Source organism: Salvelinus fontinalis, chromosome 3, assembly GCF_029448725.1.
Source record: "Salvelinus fontinalis isolate EN_2023a chromosome 3, ASM2944872v1, whole genome shotgun sequence".
Taxonomy (NCBI): domain Eukaryota; kingdom Metazoa; phylum Chordata; class Actinopteri; order Salmoniformes; family Salmonidae; genus Salvelinus; species Salvelinus fontinalis.
In genome coordinates this window covers 34,240,484-34,263,331 of record NC_074667.1, presented here as the reverse complement: position 1 = coordinate 34,263,331, position 22,848 = coordinate 34,240,484, and positions in this window count along the sequence as shown.

The following is a 22,848-nucleotide window of genomic DNA, read 5'->3' as shown; positions in this document are numbered from 1 at the left end:
TAAAGATATAATTCAATAATATTATTATATGTTGTAGAAAGCGATGGGTTAGAAGAAGCCTACATAACCAACCCATAAAGTAAAATGTAACATCCATATGGCCAGCTATGTAAACTTTAACTTTAACATCGATTTATCCTGCAAAAGATGTTGTTCAATTGGTAACATAAATTTTTGTCTTCTTCTAATGTCTCTTAAGAGGAAAGTAATCTACGTATCTGAATGTAATCAGACTACATTACTGAGTTTAGGTATTCCAAAAGTTACATTACTGATTACAATTTTGAACAAGTAACTAGGAACTGTAACGGATTACATTTAGAAAGTAACCTACCCAACCTTGAGTACAGATCCTGTTTAACTTTGTAAACTAAAGGTGTGTTTAGAATTATTTTTGTTGTATTAATGCTATTTAATCTCTCCTCAGACTAATATTATTCTGTTTGTCCTGTGGGTACCTTTGCCACTGTTCCACCCCTTGTGTATTGCGCTGTCATGGTGTATTTGTAAATTTGGATAAATCTATCAATCGGGAAAAAGCTCAAGCTCAACATCATCTGACTCAGAATAGGAAAAGACTGCACGGGGCTGGCAAGAGACAGTCCTAGGTCATGGAGCTCAAGTTCTGCCAGCCCAGCTGCCATTGCCCAACACGAGCTTCATTAGCTGAAGAACATTCAGGACCCCAACACAACATCCATGTTCAGTTAGACTGATGTTGTAGTATAATATAGAAGGCTTAGTATGCTCTGCATTGTGCATTGTGGTAAAGATAATGCTAGCTCTTGTACATACACTATATTTACAAAAGCGTGTACACCCCTTCAAATTAGTGGATTCGGCTCTTTCAGCCTCACCCATTGCTGACAGGTGTATAAAATAGAGCACACCGCCATGCAATCTCCATAGGAAAACATTGGCAGTAGAATGGCCTTACTGAAGAGCTCAGTGACTTTCAACGTGGCGCCGTCATAGGATGCCACCTTTCCAACAAGTCAGTTCGTCAAATTTCTGTGGCAATGTCTAGGAGCAACAACGGCTCAGCCATGAAGTGGTAGGCCACACAACCTCACAGAATGGGACCGCCGAGTGCTGAAGCGTGTAATGCGTGAAAATCGTCTGTCTTTGGTTGCAACACTCACTACCGAGTTCCAAACTTCCTCTGGAAGCAACATCCGTGAAGACAAACAAGAACCGTAAAACAGTTCTTGTTTGTCTGGAGCTTCATGAAATGGGTTTCCATGGCCGAGCAGCCGCTCACAAGCCTAAGATCACCATGCGCAATGCCAAGCGTTGGCTGGAGTGGTGTAAAGCTCGCCGCCATTGAACTCTGGTGCAGTGAATCACGCTTCACCATCTGGTAGTCTGACAGACGAATCTGGGTTTGGCGGATGCCAGGAAAATTCTACCTGCGCAAATGCATAGTGCCAACTGTAGTGCCTAGTTTGGTGGAGAAGGAATAATGGTCTGGAGCTGTTTTTCATGGTTCGAGCTAGGCCCCTTAGTTCCAGTGAAGGGAAATCTTAATGCTACAGCATACAATGACATTCTAGACAATTCTGTGCTTCCAACTTTGTGGCAACAGTTTGGGGTTGGCCCTTTCCTGTTTCAGCATAAGAATGCCCCTGTGCACAAAGCGAGGTCCATACAGAAATGGTTTGTTGAGATCGGTGTGGAAGAACTTGGCTGGCCTGCACAAAGCCCTGACCTGAACCCCATCAGACACCTTTGGGATGAATAGGAACGCCGACTGTGAGCCAGTCCTAATTGCCCAACATCAGTACCTGACCTCACTAATGTTCTTGTGGCTGAATGGAAGCAAGTCCCCGCAGCAATGTTCCAACATCTAGTGGAAAGCTTTCCTGGAAGAATGGAGGCTGTTATTATAGTAAAGGGTGGGTGGGGCAACTCCATATTAATGCCCATGCTTTTGGAATGAGATGTTTGAGGAGCAGGTGTCCACATATCTTTGGTTATGTAGTGTATGTATATAATGGAGTTTGATATAAACTCAAACCCCTCCACTAAATTCGACCCTGAGGTGTCCATCATTATAGCAGGCCTAATTTTGGAAGAGGGAGAGGATGCGATGGAGACTTCTGACGGAGGGGATCCAGTCTGACCTGTGTTAGTAGCTCCAGAGCGGATGCCTGTGTTAGTAGCTCCAGAGCGGATGTCTGTGTTAGTAGCTACAGAGCGGATGTCTGTGTTAGTAGCTCCAGAGCGGATGCCTGTGTTAGTAGCTCCAGAGCAGATGCCTGTGTTAGTAGCTACAGAGCGGATGCCTGTGTTAGTAGCTACAGAGCGGATGTCTGTGTTAGTAGTTCCAGAGCGGATGTCTGTGTTAGTAGCTACAGAGCGGATGCCTGTGTTAGTAGCTACAGAGCGGATGCCTGTGTTAGTAGCTACAGAGCGGATGCCTGTGTTAGTAGCTACAGAGCGGATGTCTGTGTTAGTAGCTACAGAGCAGATGTCTGTGTTAGTAGCTACAGAGCGGATGTCTGTGTTAGTAGCTACAGAGCGGATGTCTGTGTTAGTAGCTACAGAGCGGATGCCTGTGTTAGTAGCTACAGAGCGGATGTCTGTGTTAGTAGCTACAGAGCGGATGCCTGTGTTAGTAGCTACAGAGCGGATGCCTGTGTTAGTAGCTACAGAGCGGATGTCTGTGTTAGTAGCTACAGAGCGGATGTCTGTGTTAGTAGCTACAGAGCGGATGTCTGTGTTAGTAGCTCCAGAGCGGATGTCTGTGTTAGTAGCTACAGAGCGGATGCCTGTGTTAGTAGCTCCAGAGCGGATGCCTGTGTTAGTAGCTACAGAGCGGATGTCTGTGTTAGTAGCTACAGAGCGGATGTCTGTGTTAGTAGCTACAGAGCGGATGCCTGTGTTAGTAGCTACAGAGCGGATGCCTGTGTTAGTAGCTCCAGAGCGGATGCCTGTGTTAGTAGCTACAGAGCGGATGTCAGTGTTAGTAGCTACAGAGCGGATGCCTGTGTTAGTAGCTACAGAGCGGATGTCTGTGTTAGTAGCTACAGAGCGGATGTCAGTGTTAGTAGCTACAGAGCGGATGCCTGTGTTAGTAGCTACAGAGCGGATGTCTGTGTTAGTAGCTACAGAGCGGATGTCTGTGTTAGTAGCTACAGAGCGGATGTCTGTGTTAGTAGCTACAGAGTGGATGCCTGTGTTAGTAGCTACAGAGCGGATGCCTGTGTTAGTAGCTACAGAGCGGATGCCTGAGTTAGTAGCTACAGAGCGGATGTCTGTGTTAGTAGCTACAGAGCGGATGTCTGTGTTAGTAGCTACAGAGCGGATGCCTGTGTTAGTAGCTACAGAGCGGATGTCTGTGTTAGTAGCTACAGAGCGGATGTCTGTGTTAGTAGCTACAGAGCGGATGTCTGTGTTAGTAGCTACAGAGCGGATGTCTGTGTTAGTAGCTACAGAGCGGATGTCTGTGTTAGTAGCTACAGAGCGGATGCCTGTGTTAGTAGCTACAGAGCGGATGCCTGTGTTAGTAGCTACAGAGCGGATGCCTGTGTTAGTAGCTACAGAGCGGATGCCTGTGTTAGTAGCTACAGAACGGATGCCTGTGTTAGTAGCTACAGAGCGGATGCGGGCGAGAGGCCGGGGGCCCAGGTGTGATCAAGCTGGAACTATGCTCTTTCCTGGAGAAAGTGGCTGTCCTTCAGCAGACCCAAAGGCTAAGGAGAGACGAAAGGTTCAGCAGGGTCTATCTACGATCGTCAAAGTCACACACGGAGCGACTCATTGATCTGATCTTCAGAACTCTTCTTCGGGAGATTCCGACCGGGAATCTACATCACTGGGAGTGGGCGAGTGATGCAACGGTCTCCATTTGGTCTTGATGCTGGTAGCAGGGGCCAGGAGCTGCAGAGAAAGACAATTGATGTTACTTTCACTGAATCCTGACATTATATCCCTGAATGAGACACATCTAACAGGTCAGCGTTCATTAGAAATAGACAGGTACACTTGGTTTGGACATAATAGGAAAACGCATGTAAGAGCACCTAAAGGATCTGGTGGAGTTTGACTTTTTGTTAGAAACAAGATACGCGAGTCCTATAATTAATGTGATTGACAAATCAGTAGATGTCATAATGGGACTGAGATTTGAGCATTCACTATCGGAATATTGTTTTGTTATTGTCTCCCATGATTTTCCTCCTGTGGGTTCTACATCAGGATGTGATTCTCAAACTTTCTTTAGCCACCTGTTGGCTCAAATTTATACTTTTTCGGAGGTTGACGCTATTTACCTCTGGAAATGTAAATAGTTGTATTGCTGGTTTGGAAGACTGTATACAGGATGGTGATAATGTTGCACCCAGGTCCAACTTAGACACTGTGTTAAATAAGCATGGTGAAACCTTACTGGAATTCCTAAAGGATTCAAAAGGCTGTATTCTAAATGGAAGAATATCCCCTGAGAAAGATAATTTCACATCAATCTCTACAAAAGGGAAAAAGGTTGTTGATAACATCATTACCCCCCATGACTGTTTAAATACATGTTTTGAGTATAATGTCTTTACCCCTAATGAGCTGTCGGAAAGTGTGGGAGTTGACTGTATGTCTTTAATTGGGGATCGCTGTAGAATACCTGACCACTGTGTTGAGTCTGACATTTCAGGCTGGGGTTCAATCGGGATGTTTGTAATGATATGTCTGAAGGCTAGTCTAATGTATGTATCAAGCGAAGACTCAGAAACCTACCAGATCATTTCCATTCCCCTAGTATGTGTTATAATGCTCTGTTGGAGCTCATTGATCAACTTGAAATACACCAGAAAAATCAAGATGGCATTTACTCCTGGTATGACATTCTGTGATGTGTATTATAATGAATTGGATGACGGTGTTAAGGGGACATTTTTAAACACATCCAGAAAACTAAAATTGTACAAAAGTGGGTAAACCCTTCTGGACTAAGGAATTAGATACATTACACGGAACCCAAACTGGCTGCACGCGTGCGCCATCGTGCGCCATCGTGTATAAATGTATTTTGTCCCCCTACACCAAACGCGATCACGACACGCAGGTTAAAATATCAGAACAAACTCTGAACCGATTACATTAATTTGGGGACATGTAGAAAAGCATTAAACATTTATGGCAATTTAGCTAGTTAGGTTGCACTTGCTTCCTATTTAGCTAGCTAGCTGTTGCTAGCTAATTTGTCCTGGGATATAAACATTGAGTTGTTATTTTACCTAAAATGCACCGTCTTAGATTAGTCAGAAAGGTGGTTGAGCGTATTAAACCAAAGAAAGACACGGGAATTGATGACTTATCTAATTAAGTTTTGAAGTCACCTAAAATGTTACAAATGCTCCGCCGCTATCAGACTCTTCCAGGCTTGATTTGAGAATGCTATCATTCCATCTGTATGGTTAAAATCCATAATCAAGCCTCTTCCAAAATCCTCCCAAAGGTACCCTGAAATCGCATTGAACTATAGAGGGATTAGTCTCATTAGCACTATATGTAAGTTGTATTCATGCATTCTAAATAACAGGATCTCCCACTATCTAGAACTGTCTGGTCAGCTTGCTGATGAACAGAATGGCTTTAGGAAAGCCAGAGCTTGTACAGACCACATACTGTATATACTGGATCTACAGTGGTTTAAGCTAGAATTCAAGAGAGAAAACCAACTTTTGCCTGTTTTATTGATTTTTAGAAGGCTTTCGATTGGGTGAATAGAGACCTCGCTTTTAGACTGATTAAAATGGAAATTGATGGAAGATTTTATGATGCAATTAAAGCCCTGTATAGATCTCCAGTCACCTGTGTACAGGTAAATGATCTGAGGACTGGATGGCTTCCCACTCTGTTTGGGGTCAGACAAGGTGATGTGCTTTCTCCAACATTATTTGCCCCTTTTGTAAACGACTTGGCCCAGGAAATCAAACATGCTAATTTAGGAGTTAATCTAGATGACACGGCTCTGGGAATACTGCTGTGTGCAGACGATATTGATTTGGAATGTACGGTATGTTGAACACTCTCAATCTTTGGTGTACAAAGTGGAGAATAATGATTAACCAAGATAAAACCCAGATAATGCACTTCAGAAAAAAGCGTACAGTAAGAAGTATTTATGACTTTTCTTTTGGAGCAATGCCCCTAAAGTACACTTGCTCATATAAATAAATTGGTTTCCTTTTTGATGAGTATATAACCTTTGAGAAGGGTATGAAGTCCCTATCTGATTCTGCATGTAGAGGGTCCATTGGTAGTACATTTCAAATCTGTAAAGACAGTGGCTATAATTCATGTGTGTGTCCTATATTGAACTATGCTGCTGGAATATGGGGTTCTAAAGAAGCCAAAACAGCAAACTCTATTCAAAACAGAGCCAAACTATGTTTCCTTGGAGTGCATAAACGTGCTCCAAACTTTGCTATTCAAGGAGACATGGGATGGGAGCCCAGTGTAATAAGACATAGGGGGGAAATTATTAGGTTATGGAACTGTCTTATCAATATGCCAGAGGACAGAATAACACATAGAATTACCCTTGGACAAAGGAACAAAGGAGCTCAATATTTAAGGAAGCTGATCTACAACACATATTTGGAAACAAGTTACGATGCAATGTCAACATGATCAAACACAAGTTAACCTTTAGCTCCAAAGAAAAACGGTCACCTGATATATGGCTAAAACCAAAACTCAGAATTTATAACCAGATTAAAAACATATATGATGCAGAACCGTATGACTCTTGTCAACTAACAAGAAGTCAAAGATCCTTGTGTGCCCAGTTGAGAACCGGTATATTGCTTCTGGTAATTGATGTAGGTAGGTTCATTGCTCTAAATGAAGAAGAATGGCTATGTACAGCCTGCGATTCAGGGCAGATTGAGAATGAACTGCTCTTTTTATTTTATTGTACTTTATATGATGATTTAAGAGAAACCGTGTTTGAAAGAATGCAACAACAGAAACCAGAACTATTCTAGAGTAGTGATGAAGAAAACGTTTTATTTCCAAAGTGTGGAAGACGCAACAAGATAAGTTGTATAACTGAAAGGTTTTAGTTTTTTGTGTTTCAATTGTATTCATTTTAGTAGGAATGCAAATGTGTATGTATAATGAATAAAATTATAAACGCAACATGTGAAGTGTTGGTCCCATGTTTCATGAGCTGAAATAAAAGATCCCAGAAATGTTCCATACGCACAAAAAGCTTATTTCTTTCAAATTTTGAGCACACATTTGTTTATATCCCTGTTAGTGAACTTCTTCTTTGCCAAGATAATCCATCCACCTGGCAGGTGTGGCATATCAAGAAGCTGATTAAACAGCATGATCATTACAAGGTGCACCTAGTGCTGGTAAAAACAAAAGACCACTCTTAAATGTGCAGTTTTGTCACACAACACAATGCCAAAGATGTCTCATATTTTCAGGGAGTGTGCAATTGGCATGCTGACTGCAGGAATGTCCACCAGAGCAGTTGCCAGATAATTGAATGTTAATTTCTCTACCATAAGCCTCCTCCAACGTAGTTTTAGATAATTTGGCAGTAGGTCCAACAGGCCTCACAACAGCGGACCACGTTTAACCACGCCAGCCCAGGACCTCCACATCTGGCTTCTTTACCTGCGGGATCATCTGAGACCAGCCACCCGGACAGCTGATGAAACTGAGGAGTATTTCTGTCTGTAATAAAGCCCTTTTGTGGGGAAAAACTAATTCTGAGTGGCTGGGCCTGGCTCCCAAGTGGGTGGGCCTATGCCCTCTTAGGCCCACTCATGGCTGCGCCCCAGCCCAGTCATGAGAAATTCATAGATATAGCGTCTATTGAATTTATTTCAATTGACTGATTTCCTTATATGAACTGTAACTCAGTAAAATCGTTGAAATTGTTGCATGTTGCGTTTATATTTTGTTCAGTATACGTAATATGTATGTAGGTATGTATGTATGTATGTACTGTAAGTGTGTGCATATACACTGAGTGTACAAAACATTAGGAACACTTGCTCTTTCCATGACAGGTGAATCCAGGTGAAAGCTATGATCCCTTATTGATGTCACCTGTTAAATCAACTTCAATCAGTGTAGACGAAGGAGAGGATACAGGTTAAATAATCATTTTTATGGTAGTAGGTAGTAGGTGCCAGGCACACCGGTTTGAGTGTGACAAGAACTGCAATGGTGCTGGGTTTCCCGTGTGTATCAAGAATGTTCCACCATCCAAATGACATCCAGCCAACTTGACACAACTGTGGGAAGCATGGGCCAGCCTCCCTGTGGAACGCTTTCAACGCCTTGTAGTCCATGCCCCGACGAATTGAGGCTGTTTTGAGGGCAAGAGGGGTGCATCTCAATATTAGGAAGGTGTTTTGTACACTCAGTGTATGTATAAGTATGATCATTTTATTTGTATACAACAAATACAGTGCCTTAGAAGCCCATGTGGGAAGACACTATAATAAATGATGCAGGGAGTTGCTGTATCATTTCAACTTTAATTTGTTGGCAAGTGAAAATGCTTCTATAAAACAGATTAGTCTGTCAATGTAGCAAATAAGTAGACATGGCTTGTATTCAAGACAAAATGTATTTGCTCTGGAGACCGAGGTGAGTTTACACAGCAGTATGCAGAAACTGTTATGACAATGTATGACATAGATGAAACATATAGTACAAACGCCTATAATAAATACTACAGTTCTACAAAGGGAATACTTGCATATTATATGGTGAGTTTGGGGGGTGCAGTGAGGTGTTCAGAGTCACTTTGAAACGAGAGGAGATTGTTGTTATGGACCTTTCACATCTCCGCTTGAATTGCTGGAATGGCTCGAATGGCCCCATCAACACATGCAGGCAAAGCGGATGTGGTGTCCTGTGCCTAGCTTCTCCCCATGTACAACAAACTCCATCTGTAGGCCACCAAGCGGTACTATCTGTAAGAGAATGACAAAAATGCTATTAGACTTTCATGGGCAACCATTGTGTACTGTCTGTATTCTTACTGTACAGCACGATGCAGAATATTACACATCTCACAACACACAGGTATAGTTACTCAAAGACTAATATGAGTAATAAAGGCAAAGTCATTCCTTTAATCTTCGTCTTCGTCATCGTCATCAAAACATTTCTCCAGTTTTGTTCCTAGTCCTCCTAATGAGATGCACTGAGGCTAGGTAGGCTACAGTACATTTTGGGTACAGCAAACAAAGCTAGCTAGCCCAACTTGGCTAACTCGGCTTGCATTGGTATTGCAAGCCCTGTAATGGCCGAATCGATCATGAAATTATACTGTACTGAACAACACTGCCTCGTGTGAAAAGAGAGTTTAGCTATATTGCTAGACAGCTACCAACAGCAAAACAACTTACTTATTTGTCATTTGCCCTCCACCGCCACCGCCACCGCCACCGTCACCGCCAGTTGATCTTGGAGGTCGTCTCCAGCACACCTCTATCCCTATATGTGTCAAGATTTCGATGGTCACACACACATTCCATGGGGTCGGCAGTGACCCTCTCTAGTAAGAACTCAAATGAATAGGGCATTATGTTACATACTATGTTAGTGTGTATAAGAACGTCAAAAACTGTTTAGTCGTCCAGCTCTCCTTGGAAAGAAGAATAAATAAAAGCAGTAATTGTAATTATTTAGCTAGCCATCTCAGATAGACAGTGCATGGTATCATAGCTCACGTGAACCTGTAGTAACTAGTAACACCCCCGTTTTGAAAAGCCTGCCTTCAAGGGATGGAACACAATTGGACAAGGAAGTAGAACTCCTGTCAGGCTGTAGTCTTTACAAAGCCAGGAAAAATGAGTAGGAACATCGTTGAGACAAGTCCAATGGCTCTATTGAACAAGGACAACCATATCTACTCGCTGCTAATGTGATTGTGTAATCGGCGAAACACAAGGGCCACAATAATTGCTAAAAAACATGACTCCATGAATTTTTGGATCAGACAGCAGGCTCAATCAACCAACGACGTCATTGGTTGAACTTTCCCAGCGCAAATATTTTTTTTTATTCAAATAATTTGGTCTGAAACACCTCTCATCACTCATAATTAAGTAGGGAGACTGGAAAAACACCCCAAATAGTGTCTAACGGCGAAGTTTCCCTTTAACACATTGAACACACCGTCAAGACCCATAATCACTGTGATGAAGCTAAAGACATCTAAGCTGAAAGCACTCAAATTTGCCAGCTAATTTGCAAGGGGTGATGTGCCAGTTGCCAAGAACCTTAGACTCCTTAATTATTATATATATTTTTTATCTTCTTGACTGGTGTCCCCCCCGTCCCCCCGGCTCCTACGCCCTTGCTAACACCCATGAATTAGTGTAGTCCTGCTGCCATAGAGATGACCTACCAACTGTAAATAACTCCTACATGTGTAATGTACTGTGTATAGGCATTTGAATGGGTCAGTCCAATAAATATGTTATTTTAATCTGTCTGGTAGAAATGTTACATTTCTCCCATTACTCTATCAGCCTTTACAGCCTTTAGATTTAACTGATTGTATTCGCTGTACACTGTATTTATAGCTCAATATCATAAAGGATATTGGTATTGTTATATAATTGTGCTATAACCTTATATACTATAGATCCTTCATATCCAATGAGGTAACCACAGTACTAAAACAAAAAAGTTAAATATCGCTGATAGATAGTTTGGTTGTCTGGGCTTTTCACACCCGTTAGGGTGGTACTCCTCCATCCATCCACTGATACAGCATTTACCATTGATCATATAGGCTTTGTCCTAAATGGCACCCTATTCTCTACATAGTGTGCCACTTTTGACCAGAGCCCATAGCGCTCTGATCAAAAGTAGTGCACTATATAGGGAATGGGTTCCACTTGGGTCACATCCTGGTGTAGCAGCAATCTGGTCAAAACATTCATAGACGACACTGACACAATCAATGGCAAACCTCAGAGTTCAAATCTATGGACTTACTGTAGCTTTTCTATCAGGAGCTGTGTCAGAGCTGAGGTTAACAGGCTTTAGCCTTAACGGTCCACCTAGCATCAGCTCTGTCTCACTCTCCCTTTTCGATGTATGAATATTTTGTTAACATTAATATAATTGATTTTCATCGGGGGCCCTGGCAGGATGGGAGGGAATATTAGCCACAGTGGAGGCCTGCCTCCAGAGTTAATGAGGCTGCAAATAAGACTGACTCCCACAGAAATCTCCCTTGATCTGAGAGGAAGAGTCGCTGCTGGGTTTGATTTTCCTGGGGGTGATAGAAGACGAGAGGAGAGGGGGGAGTGGTGGTTTCAACGGAGCTTGGCAAAAGTTTCTATCTGTAAGGCTAGATGAGATGGTTAGTAGTTGTACGTGAGAATGTGTGTGTATGGGGCTGAGATGTGCGTAGGAAGAGGTTTATGGCGGTTTGGTTGCTCTATGTGTTTCAGTGTACTGTAGCCTATATAGAGTGTTTCTATAAAGGTGTGTGTGTGTGTGTGTGTGCATGCTTGTGTGTGTGCAGTATGTGTCTGTACACAGAAGTAAATAATTGACATGGCTGTGAATCAGTGCCTCACAGCGAGCGGGAGGAAAGCTATCAGCTGCAATGATCCAGCTTAATGCCTTCTTCCTTTCCTGGACCTACTGTATAATATACTTTGGATGCATCCCACATGGAACCCTATTCCCTATATAGTGCACTACTTTGATCAGGGCCTGGTCAAAAGTAGTGTGCTATGTAGGAAATAGGGTGCCATTTGGGAGGTGTCCTATATACGGCCCATGAAGTCAGGACAGCAATACCAAGAGCTGCATTAAACAGTTTTGCCAAAGTCTGCTTTAACAAACCAGCGTAGTAATTACTCTCCTCTTTCTCATCATTTCCCCATCTCATCCAGGCTGAAATAATATACTGTAACCCCCGTTGGGAATGTTTGGGAAGACAGCGTGCGTCTGCTGAAATTGCTGATCAGCAGGGTGCATCCACAGCCAGGCATGATATTGGACGAATGTTTGCAAGCTGATGGGGATTTTTTCTCTTTCACAGCATTTGCGTTTGCGGCTGGGAACATTCCAGTCAAAGTCGAGGTCGCAGATAGAGAATGCAATAGGTGAAGTGGAGGTGAGAGCTTGGCTATTTGTTTCTGAGCTTGTCTAATCTCATTAAGGCTTGTAAGACATGCTGGAGGAGGACAAGGAGTTCTATTATGTTTCTGTGGGTGAACTCACTTGAGGCCTACACACAATTGCTTGTGTACTCGAGGGCACTCCACTCACTCCACGCTTTGAGTGAAACTATCTGATAGCTCACTACCGACACTACAACAACAACAAACCCTCTCTGCAGTGCACCGTTACTTTACCTTGAGGCGAGAAAAGAAAACGACTGTCCACTGATGCTTTTACAATCATTTTCTGATGAGGGAAAAAAAAGTCAATGATTGATAGGCATAAATGTTTTCTGGGTCAGGGGGTAGCTTGACTGCCATGCTGCAGCTGTAAAATACCTGTTATTGACCACCATAAATAGTCATTTGCTAACAGCTATTAAGCCTTGTCAAAACCTTCAGACCAGGCAACAAAAATAAAGGTGTCTTCTCCATTTCTTCCGTTATAGCCAGTGACGGAGTCTATCTGTAATTACGACTGTAAATCAAACATATTACTTTTCTTGTACCCTTGAAGGGGAATCTGCCATAGTGGACAAATTAAATATGTTTGTCATTACTTTTTGAATGCTGTGTGTGTGACTGTGTGTGACTTACTGTATTTCATATGAGGAATCCATATCTAGAGTGCATTGGAAGGATGCTCTTTGACAATGTGGGTTGTTTTAGAATATGGAATTCTAATTCAGCTACATTTACCTTCATGAAACAGCATGACAAAAGGAACTTGTCATAGGAACATAGGTATTTCAAATCATCCTCTAAAACTCATTACATTGGCACTAGACCACAATATGGCTGACAGGTCAAACACAAAATCTATCGATCAGTATCGACCTGACTTTGAGCAGATTGGGTACAAATCATTCCGCCTCTTGGCCACTCTGACAGCCAAAATAACATGACGTGAATGACTCCCTATTGAACAGCATACAAATGCAGTGCCACCCCTCCCACAACTCCAACCAATATGATGAGTGCTGGGGACAGCCGGGTTTTTGGGTAACCTCATTAGTAAGCTGCCACAGGGCTTTTTCATTGTTTCTGTGACTATGGACACAAAAAGAGGTTATTAACCATTCATTTGTGGGACACTGCTTCAGTGACAGTTTTGCACTGTTTTGTGTCACATGTATGTGCATGCATGTCTGGCATGAGGACACGCTACAGTAGCTAGAGTGGGCGAAGGAAGGGCTCTAAGGAGAGGACTATGTATCTGTGGAGGGTTAACGAGCTCTGAGATATTTCTTTAATTAACACATTCATCTGAAGAATAAATGCGACTCAGACATCCCTCCACAGTATGCCGAAGCGCATGGATGATGACACAGAGCTCCAATTATCAATCGGCCGTGCCAGACTTTCCACTGAAGCAAGGGGTTCTGGGAAAAGTTTTGATAAGTTATATTTAAACTTTGAGATTGGACGACGTCATTAACTGACACACACAGATATTTCTTCCTTGTTTTGGTTTAATAAATTCTTATAGCCGTGATTAGAAGAGATCCCACTTATGACACCAATATCAGCTCATCAAATACAGTCTGCTTGTATTTCCCTCCCTGCCTAACCCTAACGAGTCAGTGTGTAGTGTTATATACTGTAACAGTGCATTCAGAGGACATACAGTGCATTCGGAAAGTATTCACACCCTTTCCCTTTTTCCACATTTTTATTTTGTTAGGTTACAGCCTTATTCTAAAATGGATTAAATATATTTTTCCTCATCTACACACAATACCCTGTAATGACAAAGTGAGAAACAGTTTTTTAGAAATGTTTGCATATTTATATTTAAAAAAACAGAAATACCTTATTTACATAAGTATTCAGACCCTTTGCTATGAGACTCGAAATTGAGCTCAGGTGCATCCTGCTTCCATTGATCATCCTTGAGATGTTCCTCCACTTGATTGGAGTCCACCTGTGGTAAATTCAATTGATTGGACATGATTTGGAAAGGCACACACCTGTTTATATCAGATCCCACAGTTGACAGTGCATGTCAGAAATGGGAGAACCATCCAGAAGGACAACCATCTCTGCAGCACTCCACCAATCAGGCCTTTATGGTAGAGCGGCCAGACGGAAGCCACTCTTCAGTAAAAGGCACATGACAGCCCGCTTGGAGTTTGTCAAAAGGCACCTAAAGGACCCTCAGACCATGAGAAACAAGATTCTCTGTTCTGATGAAACCAAGATTGAACCCTTTGGCCTGAATGCCAAGGGTCATGTCTGGAGGAAACCTGACACCATCCCTACGGTGAAGCATGGTGGTGGCAGCATCATACCCTGGGGAAGTTTTTCAGCGGCAGGGACTGGGAGACTAGTCAGAATCGAGGGAAAGATGAACAGAGCAAAGTACAGAGAGATCCTTGATGTAAACCTGCTCCAGAGTGATCAGGACCTCAGACTGGGGTGAAGGTTCACCTTCCAACAGGACAACGACCCTAGGCACACATTCAAGACAGCACAGGAGTGGCTTTTGAAGGAGTGGCTTCTGACAAGTCTCTGAATGTCCTTGAGTGGCCGAGCCAGAGCCCGGACTTGAACACGATCTAACATCTCTGGAGAGACACTGAAAATAGCTGTGCAGCGACGCTCTCCATCAAACCTGACAGAGCTTGACAGGATCTACAGAGAAGAATAGGATAAACTCCCCAAATACAGGTGTGCCAAGCTTGTAGCATCATACCCAATAAGACTCGAAGCTGTAATCGCTGCCTAAGTTGTTTCAACAAAGTACTGAGTAAAGGGTCTGAATACTTATGTAAATATGATATTCTTTACATGTTTGATTAAAAAAAAATGGAAACCTGTTTTTGCTTTATCATTATGGGATATTGTGTATAGATTGATGAGGGACATTTAAAAAAAAAATTTTTTAGAATAAGGCTGTAACGTAACAAAATATGGAAAAAGTCAAGGGGTCTGAATACTTTCCGAAGGCACTGTACTTATCACGGTTTACAGCTTTCGCATCTCGTCATGCAATTTAATCCTCAGGGAGGAAACTATGTAGATTGTGTTAAACCAAGCTAATGCAGGGAAAGCCCCAGTGGAGAACCCAAGTGAAGCAGTGCAGAAATCCCATTATGTCAACCTTTTCCTCTAGTCTGTCCATTTGGCACACAAATATCACTGGAAAGGTCCATCAATCCCAATCAGTGGAGCAATCTGTCAGGTCCAGCCAGTGACATTGTTTATGACTGCCTGGCGACTGATTATTCAATCTGATTCTAAGTACATATTACCTTAATCCTTAAGATGGATGAGGTTTAGCCTTTTAATGCTCCTAAGAATGTAGTCCATGGCAGGATTTTGAGCCCCACAAAAGCACCCATATGTCCCCTACTCTCCACAATTCAATTTAATATTATGGACATGATCTGGCGCTAGAGATTAGCAGTTGACGGATTAGCATATTGTTTCTTTAGTGGCATGGCGCCACGTAGACAGACACACAGGCTTTAACAGACCGGGGTTCAAATCCTATTTGAAATCATTGAAAATACTATAGCTGGGCTTGATTGAGCTTGCCTGGCTTAATGGACCAATAGAAAAGTCCCAAAACTGCAAGTCCCACCCATCTGGCAGTGGCACTCCAGGCAGGTAAGAGCGCAATGCTGAAAGTATTGGAAAGATTTCAAATTCTATTTGAACCCAGGTCTGGGCTTTACAGTCCACACACCACTGGCGTATTACAGGGAAAACAGTCAAGTCATGATCTAGATACTGTGCTTAAGCAAGGACCCTAAGCATTATGCTTGTTGCCTAGAGACTGTATTTATCCTGAAGCTAAACTCATACTGTAGTTAACCTGAGCCCATTATACATGACATTTGACTGTGTGTGACTTTACTTACTGTAGGCATAGCAGTTACTAGAGCTTGAATTTAAACATGATGCATATTCAACCTGGACATGAACTCTCTATCTAGCCTACTGAACCTGTACTGTATACGTTTGTGCTTTAGAGAAACATTTGATTATCCAACCGTGATGTACTTTGTTAGGCCTAAATCATGTGTTGGTGGTGAGTTTACCATTAACAGTTTGACATTTTAGATTTATGGTCCAAGTCTTTTCTTTAGAAAAAAAGGTTTAGAATGAAACGGCAATAATCGGTTTGACAGATTTGACAAATGTCAAAAAATTCAGTCAGAGGCTACCTGCCTGCGTAATCATACTGAAATACCCATCAAGTGTTTACAACCAAAACTCACAAAGTGTCACGATCGTCTTCTTGAGAAAGAGAGGACCAAGGCACAGCACATGAAAAATACATCTTCATTTAATGAAGGAAAAAACAAACACTTACAAAATGAACAAAACAAACATGACGCTAAACAGAACTAAGTGCACACATGCAACATAGAACATAGACAATTACCCACAAACACCTAAAGCCTATGGCTGCCTTAAATATGGCTCCCAATCAGAGACAACAATAAACAGCTGTCTCTGATTGAGAACCAAATCAGGCAACCATAGACTTTCCTAAACACCTACACTGAACACTACCCCATACCTACTACAAAACCCCCTAAACAATACACACACCCTTAACTAGACAAAACCCACAAACATTCCCCATGTCACACCCTGACCTAACTAAAATAATAAAGAAAACAAAGAATACTAAGGCCAGGGCGTGACACAAAGTTGCATGTTTGAATATTATAGGGAAGATTCATATTTATTGGTGTACAGTGATGTTAGCCTACAGTATGTTCTGTTCAGGCCAGTTCTGTGTAGATGTGTGTAAGGAGAGTGAGGGGGTTGGGATGTATCCATCTGTGTCTTAGAAACCAAGACGGCCTGACATGTGAAATTGTCATTGGCCATGTCCTCTTGTTCCATCAAGCTTAATCACCCATCCTCACTGCAGTTATGTTTTAATGTTTCCTCCGAGGCATTGACTACACTACCGGTGATAGAGGCAAAGAGACAAATTAAAAATGCTTTAACCACTGTGACATTACAATATTTATCCTCACATTAGAATTACAGCTTATAAAGGTTAGGAGAAAACATCTCAAATTACAAAAATGTCTCTACAGCTGAACTAAATTAAAAAATACTTCCAGTACACTTCCACTCTATAAAATGTATCAATGTTATGAGCGTTATTTTTGACGCAGGGTTTCATTTCAGTAATGAGCTGAACTGGCAGACTTGACAGCCTATTGGCAAGACCCCTATCGGATCTTATTTGAGTTTACCACATCCACCTTTCTTTCCCTGCTTTCCCCTCCTTTCAACCAGGATTTTTTTCTTTACTTTTCTTTTTTTTGTCTTGCCACAGCGACTCTGAAAGCGGCCCCGCTTCAAATCACATGCCATTTGCTTATCCCTGAGCAAATATCACTTCCATGCAGCACGGTAATTACAATGCATTTCCATGTAAAGAGGCCGATCCCGGCAGCAGTGGGACGTGGCAGCGTGCGTCTGTGCACAGTGATAGGCACCCTCATCAAAAGGATAAATGTCACATTTATTGCAGAGCAGCCGGGCCAACTGATCCTGGCCAGTTTAGCCATCCATAGAGAGGAGCTGGAGTCTAAACCTGAGGGCTAAAGGTGGGGGTGGTGTGTGTACTGTATGTGTGTGTATGCAGGGTGAGCGAAGGGGGTTCGTGGATGCAATGCCACCCCCAATTAATCAATTTATTAACATTTATAGCTGTCAGGAGAGGACAAGCCCCCATGCCCCAAAGAGCTCCAGCAACCTCCCTCCTCCCCCAGCCCCCTGTGGCAATGTTGAATTCATGATGAAATATCAGTAAACACAGATTGAGTTTGATGGTGTACTGTATGCTGTGGGTTTGTTGAGCTATAATAAAGTGCAGTTAACTACATTTCTGCTGTTTTGGTGTTGTTGCCATTTGCCTTGCAGTAGAAACAGGAGAGGCTGGTGGAGGGAGAAATGGGAGAATGGAGCTCCCTTGTAAATTTGAGAAATTAGAAATAATTAAACATATTTTAATTCCTCCCTATAAAACTATAGAAGTTGAAGTGACTTTGACGAAGTACTGTATGTGCGTAATACATGGCCAAATCCTAACTCTTTGTTTACAACTCAGATGTTCTGATTGTTGTCAATGGAAGATTTTGCCTAAAACTCAATCGTCAATGAAAGGACCGATGATCCTTGCAAGTTCTTAAACTGAATTGCTGCTGTACAGTAGCAGCCATTGTTAATTGTGGCACGGAACACATAAGCCTACTGTACATTAGGATGAGTACCAAACTTCTCCCCGTATACATCTTCTTCAGTTGCGTTCAAATAATGAAGCTATCAAAATGGTTAATACCTAACCTCCTGAAAAGCTTCTCAGACTGAGCCTGAAGTATACAATGCCACAGATATACTCTGTTGAGTCACCTAACACTAAAATGGAACCCGACCAATGCCTGCTGCACACATTGCTCATTACTGCATCTAATTCAGATAGCCACGAAACATCAGTTGTGACATCCCATCCTTCCTCTCCTTCTGACCACTTCTCGTCCCAGGGCCTGTAGGTTTTTCTGAATTGGAACCGCCGTCCCTCTCCTCCTCATATCCTCTTCTCTTCATCTTCTCCTTTCATCCAGGGCCTGTGCATGTTATTCTAACCCAGCCCTCCCTCCATTTCAGGTGTCTCTGTTATTTTCGATGTGTGTCTTAGTCAGGTGTGCATAATTGGCCCGGCATTCATCTCTAAGCTGATTTGGTGGCAGGATGGTGGGATGGTGGCGGCGGCTAGTGGCTAAGCTGTGGGGCGTGGAGCAGAGAGGGAGAGATAAGGAAGCAGCCTGCTCTGATCCATCCACTCACAGGGTGCATCCCAAATGGCACCCTCTTCCCTTTTATAGTGCAATACTTTTTACCAGGGTTCATAGGTCTCTGGTCAAAAGTAGTGCACTATGTAGGGAATAGGGTGCCAATTGGAACACAGACACAGTCTACGGATGACTCATCCTGTTGGAAAATAAAATGTTCTGCTTGCGATGGGAGGCTGAGAGAGAGGAGAGAAAATGAACGCTAGCCATTAAAGAGCATCAATCCCTCCCTGACTGGATGTCTGTCTTGTGTGTGTTGAGTATTAGACATTGACTCTGTGCCAAATATGTGCCCAAGAGAAAATAATGTGTATTACTGCTGCCTGTCATATTCTTTGCAAGAGAGGGATAGGCTGACCTGAGACGGTCAGCCTAGCGACAGGGTATCTTTGATTTGATGTCTCTTAACGTAACCTCCTCTCCTATATGTTTGCCCAGGCAGAAGACATTAAGCACATAACCACCAAATATCTCCCCGTTTGATAAACCGCCTCATTGTCAATCACATGTTGTTATGGAGGGCATGACTGCTCATAATAGGAGGTCAAAGTCTCCCTGTGCCTCTCTGTATTAAATAATGGATAAGAGGTGGGGGCCCATGTGTGATGGCACAGCCAACCGCGTCTCAATAATGCATTAAGATCACCACATCCATCCAATCCACTGGGACTGGATTAACATAGCGTCTATTTGATTTCATTGCTGTATGTGGCGACGATCAAAGTTTACCTACAGCTGCATCGCTGATAGCTTTTAATAACCAGGGGTGTTTCTAGGATTTTAAGACATTCAGGGCTTAGCCCAAAGACAGTACGGGGGTCCGGGGGCTTCCCCCCCAGGGAAAAAAATAAGCAAATTCAACAGCTAAGAGCATGAATTTGGTGCACTTTGAGATGAACATTGAGAGATTAGAACGTTGAGAGATTAGATATTCTTCAGGTAATGTAACTTGCACCTTCCCGCCTGCCACAGCAGACACTACCAGTACTAAATTACAGTAGCTAATGTGGTTCTCTCTACTCTGGAACATACATCTACAGTGTATTGACAAAAACCAACATACCACTCAACAATTTTAAACATAGACTCTGAACTATCCAATGAGCCAAACTGATTAAAGAATCCCACAGTACCAAACACCCAACACCCTCATCCTCTCACACACACACGCACGCACGCACGCACGCACGCACGCACGCACGCACGCACGCACACACACACTCACACACACACACACACACACACACACACACACACACACACACACACACACACACACACACACACACACACACACACACACTCACACACAGTAATTAGAATCCATAGAACAGCTTTAATAAAGTCTACTGTGTGCTCACCCCTCCTCTGCCTCTCTCCATTGCTTTCTCTGTGCCGTCTGTTGGTCTTGTGTGTCTTCTGTTGCTGTTTTAGTTTCGATGTTGGTGTCTCTTTTGTTTAGCCTTTTGTTTGTCCTGTCCTGGTTGTAAAAAGTGTAAAAGTTAATTTCAAACGCTTTTTCACCTCACGTGCAAATGATTTGTAAACCATGTTTTACCTTTTCACTGTCTGTATTTCTCCTGTTGTAATTTGTCCATATGAATACAACTAATTAGAATCTATAGAGAAGCTTGAAGATATACAGTTTACTGTGTGCTTAACCCACCTCTGTTCTCTCTCCATCTGCTCTGTTCTGTCACTTTTTCTTTGTCTTGTCTGTTGCTGTCTACGTTTCTTGTTTGTTACTTTCTCCTTTGTCTATTCTCTTCTGTTATTGTCTGTTCTGTTCTTCTCTCTCCATCATATCCTAATCTTCTGTTGATGTCTCTGTGTCTTGTCTGGTAACTCTCTCCATCATCTACTCTTCTGTTGCTGTCTCTATGTCTTGTCTGGTAACTCTCTCCATCATCTACTCTTCTATTGATGTCTCTGTGTCTTGTCTGGTGTCTCTTTCCATCATCTACTCTTCTGTTGATGTCTCTGTGTCTTGTCTGGTGACTCTCTCCATCACCTACTCTTCTGTTGATGTCTCTGTGTCTTGTCTGGTGTCTCTCTCCATCACCTATTCTTCTGTTGCTGTGTCTTCTCTGGTGTTTTGTTCACATACAACAGGGGTAATCAACTACTATTTGAGAAGGTCTGGTCCCTCAAGTTTCCTAGGTGGCAAAGGTCCAGATGGATATTGTCATTTATTGGCGTAGTAACTAACCCCCACCTCACAACCCATGCGACCCAAAACTGCTCAGACCGCTCTTGTTGGCGGAGAGAAAAATTTGCTGCTTTAAAGCCGAGTTTTTAAAGCTAATTTCCTGTAATTCTATACATTTTGCCATGTCTTATGTGTATTCATATGATACCTGAGTGACTCATCAAAATCAATGGCCCCTGGGCACGTAATCTGGCCATGATAACTACAAGATTTACATAGCTGGTAGTCTAGTTTACCTATGTAGCTAATATGGGCTAGTAGTTTATCATTTGGACATTTCTGACAGGTTAGAAATAGCTCTCTAAGGTCTGTCAGTGAATGATATAACAAGAGGAAAACTGCCCAAATTCTACCAAATTTCAAAATTGCACCTTGTCCACTCTACTATTATAACTCTCAACAGCAGTAAATTGAAAGCTTGACTGAGTTCCTAAAAAATATATTATTATATATACAGTACCAGTCAAAAGTTTGGACACACCTACTCAGTCAAGAGATTTTCTTTATTTGTATTATTTTCTACATTGTAGAATAAGACATCAAAACTATGAAATAACATTATGTAGTAACCCCCAAATATTTTTTATATTTGAGATTCTTCAAAGTTGCCAACCTTAAACTTGCCGACAGCTTTGCAAACACTTGGCATTCTCTCAACCAACTTCATGAGATAGTCACCTGGAATGCATTTAAATTAACAGGTGTACCTTGTTAAAAGTTAATTTGTGGAATTTCTTTCCTTCTTAATGCATTTGAGCCAATCAGTTGTGTTGTGTCAAGGTAGGGGTGGTATACAGAAGATAGCCCTATTTGGTAAAAGACCAAGTCCATATTATGGCAAGAACAGCTCAAATAAGCAAAGAGAAACGACAGCCCATCATTACTTTAAGTGAATGCGGAAAATGTTTAGAACTTTGAAAGTTTCTTCAAGTGCAGTCGCAAAAACCATCAAGAGCTATGATGAAACTGGCTCTCATGAGGACCGCTACAGGCAAGGAAGAACCAGAGTTACAGTACCTCTGCTGCAGAGGATAAGTCAGTCAGGAAAGCAAAGGCTAGCTTTTTCAAACAGAAATTTGCATGCTGTAGCTCTAACTCCAAAAAGTTTTGGGACACTGTAAAGTCCATGGAGAATAAGAGCACCTCCTCCCAACTGCTCACTGCACTGGTGCTAGGTAACACTGTCATCACCGATAAATCACCATAATCGAGAATTTCAATAAGCATTTCTCTACGGCTGGCCATGCTTTTCTCCTGGCTACCCCAACTCCGGCCAACAGCTCCGCATCCCCCGCAGCTACTTGCCCAAGCCTCCCCAGCTTCTCCTTCACCCAAATCCAGATAGCAGATGTTCTGAAAGAGCTGCAAAACCTGGACACGTACAAATCAGCTAAGCTAGACAATCTGTACCCTCTCTTTCTAAAATTATCTGCCGCCATTGTTGTAACCCCTATTACCAGTCTGTTCAACTTCTCTTTCGTATCGTCCGAGATCCCTAAAGATTGGAAAGATGCCGTGGCCATCCCCATCTTCATAGGGGGTGACACTCTAGACCCAAATTGTTATAGACCTATATCCATCCTGCCCTGCCTTTCTTTGAAAGCCAAGTCAATAAACAGATCACTGACCATTTCGAATCCCACCGTACCTT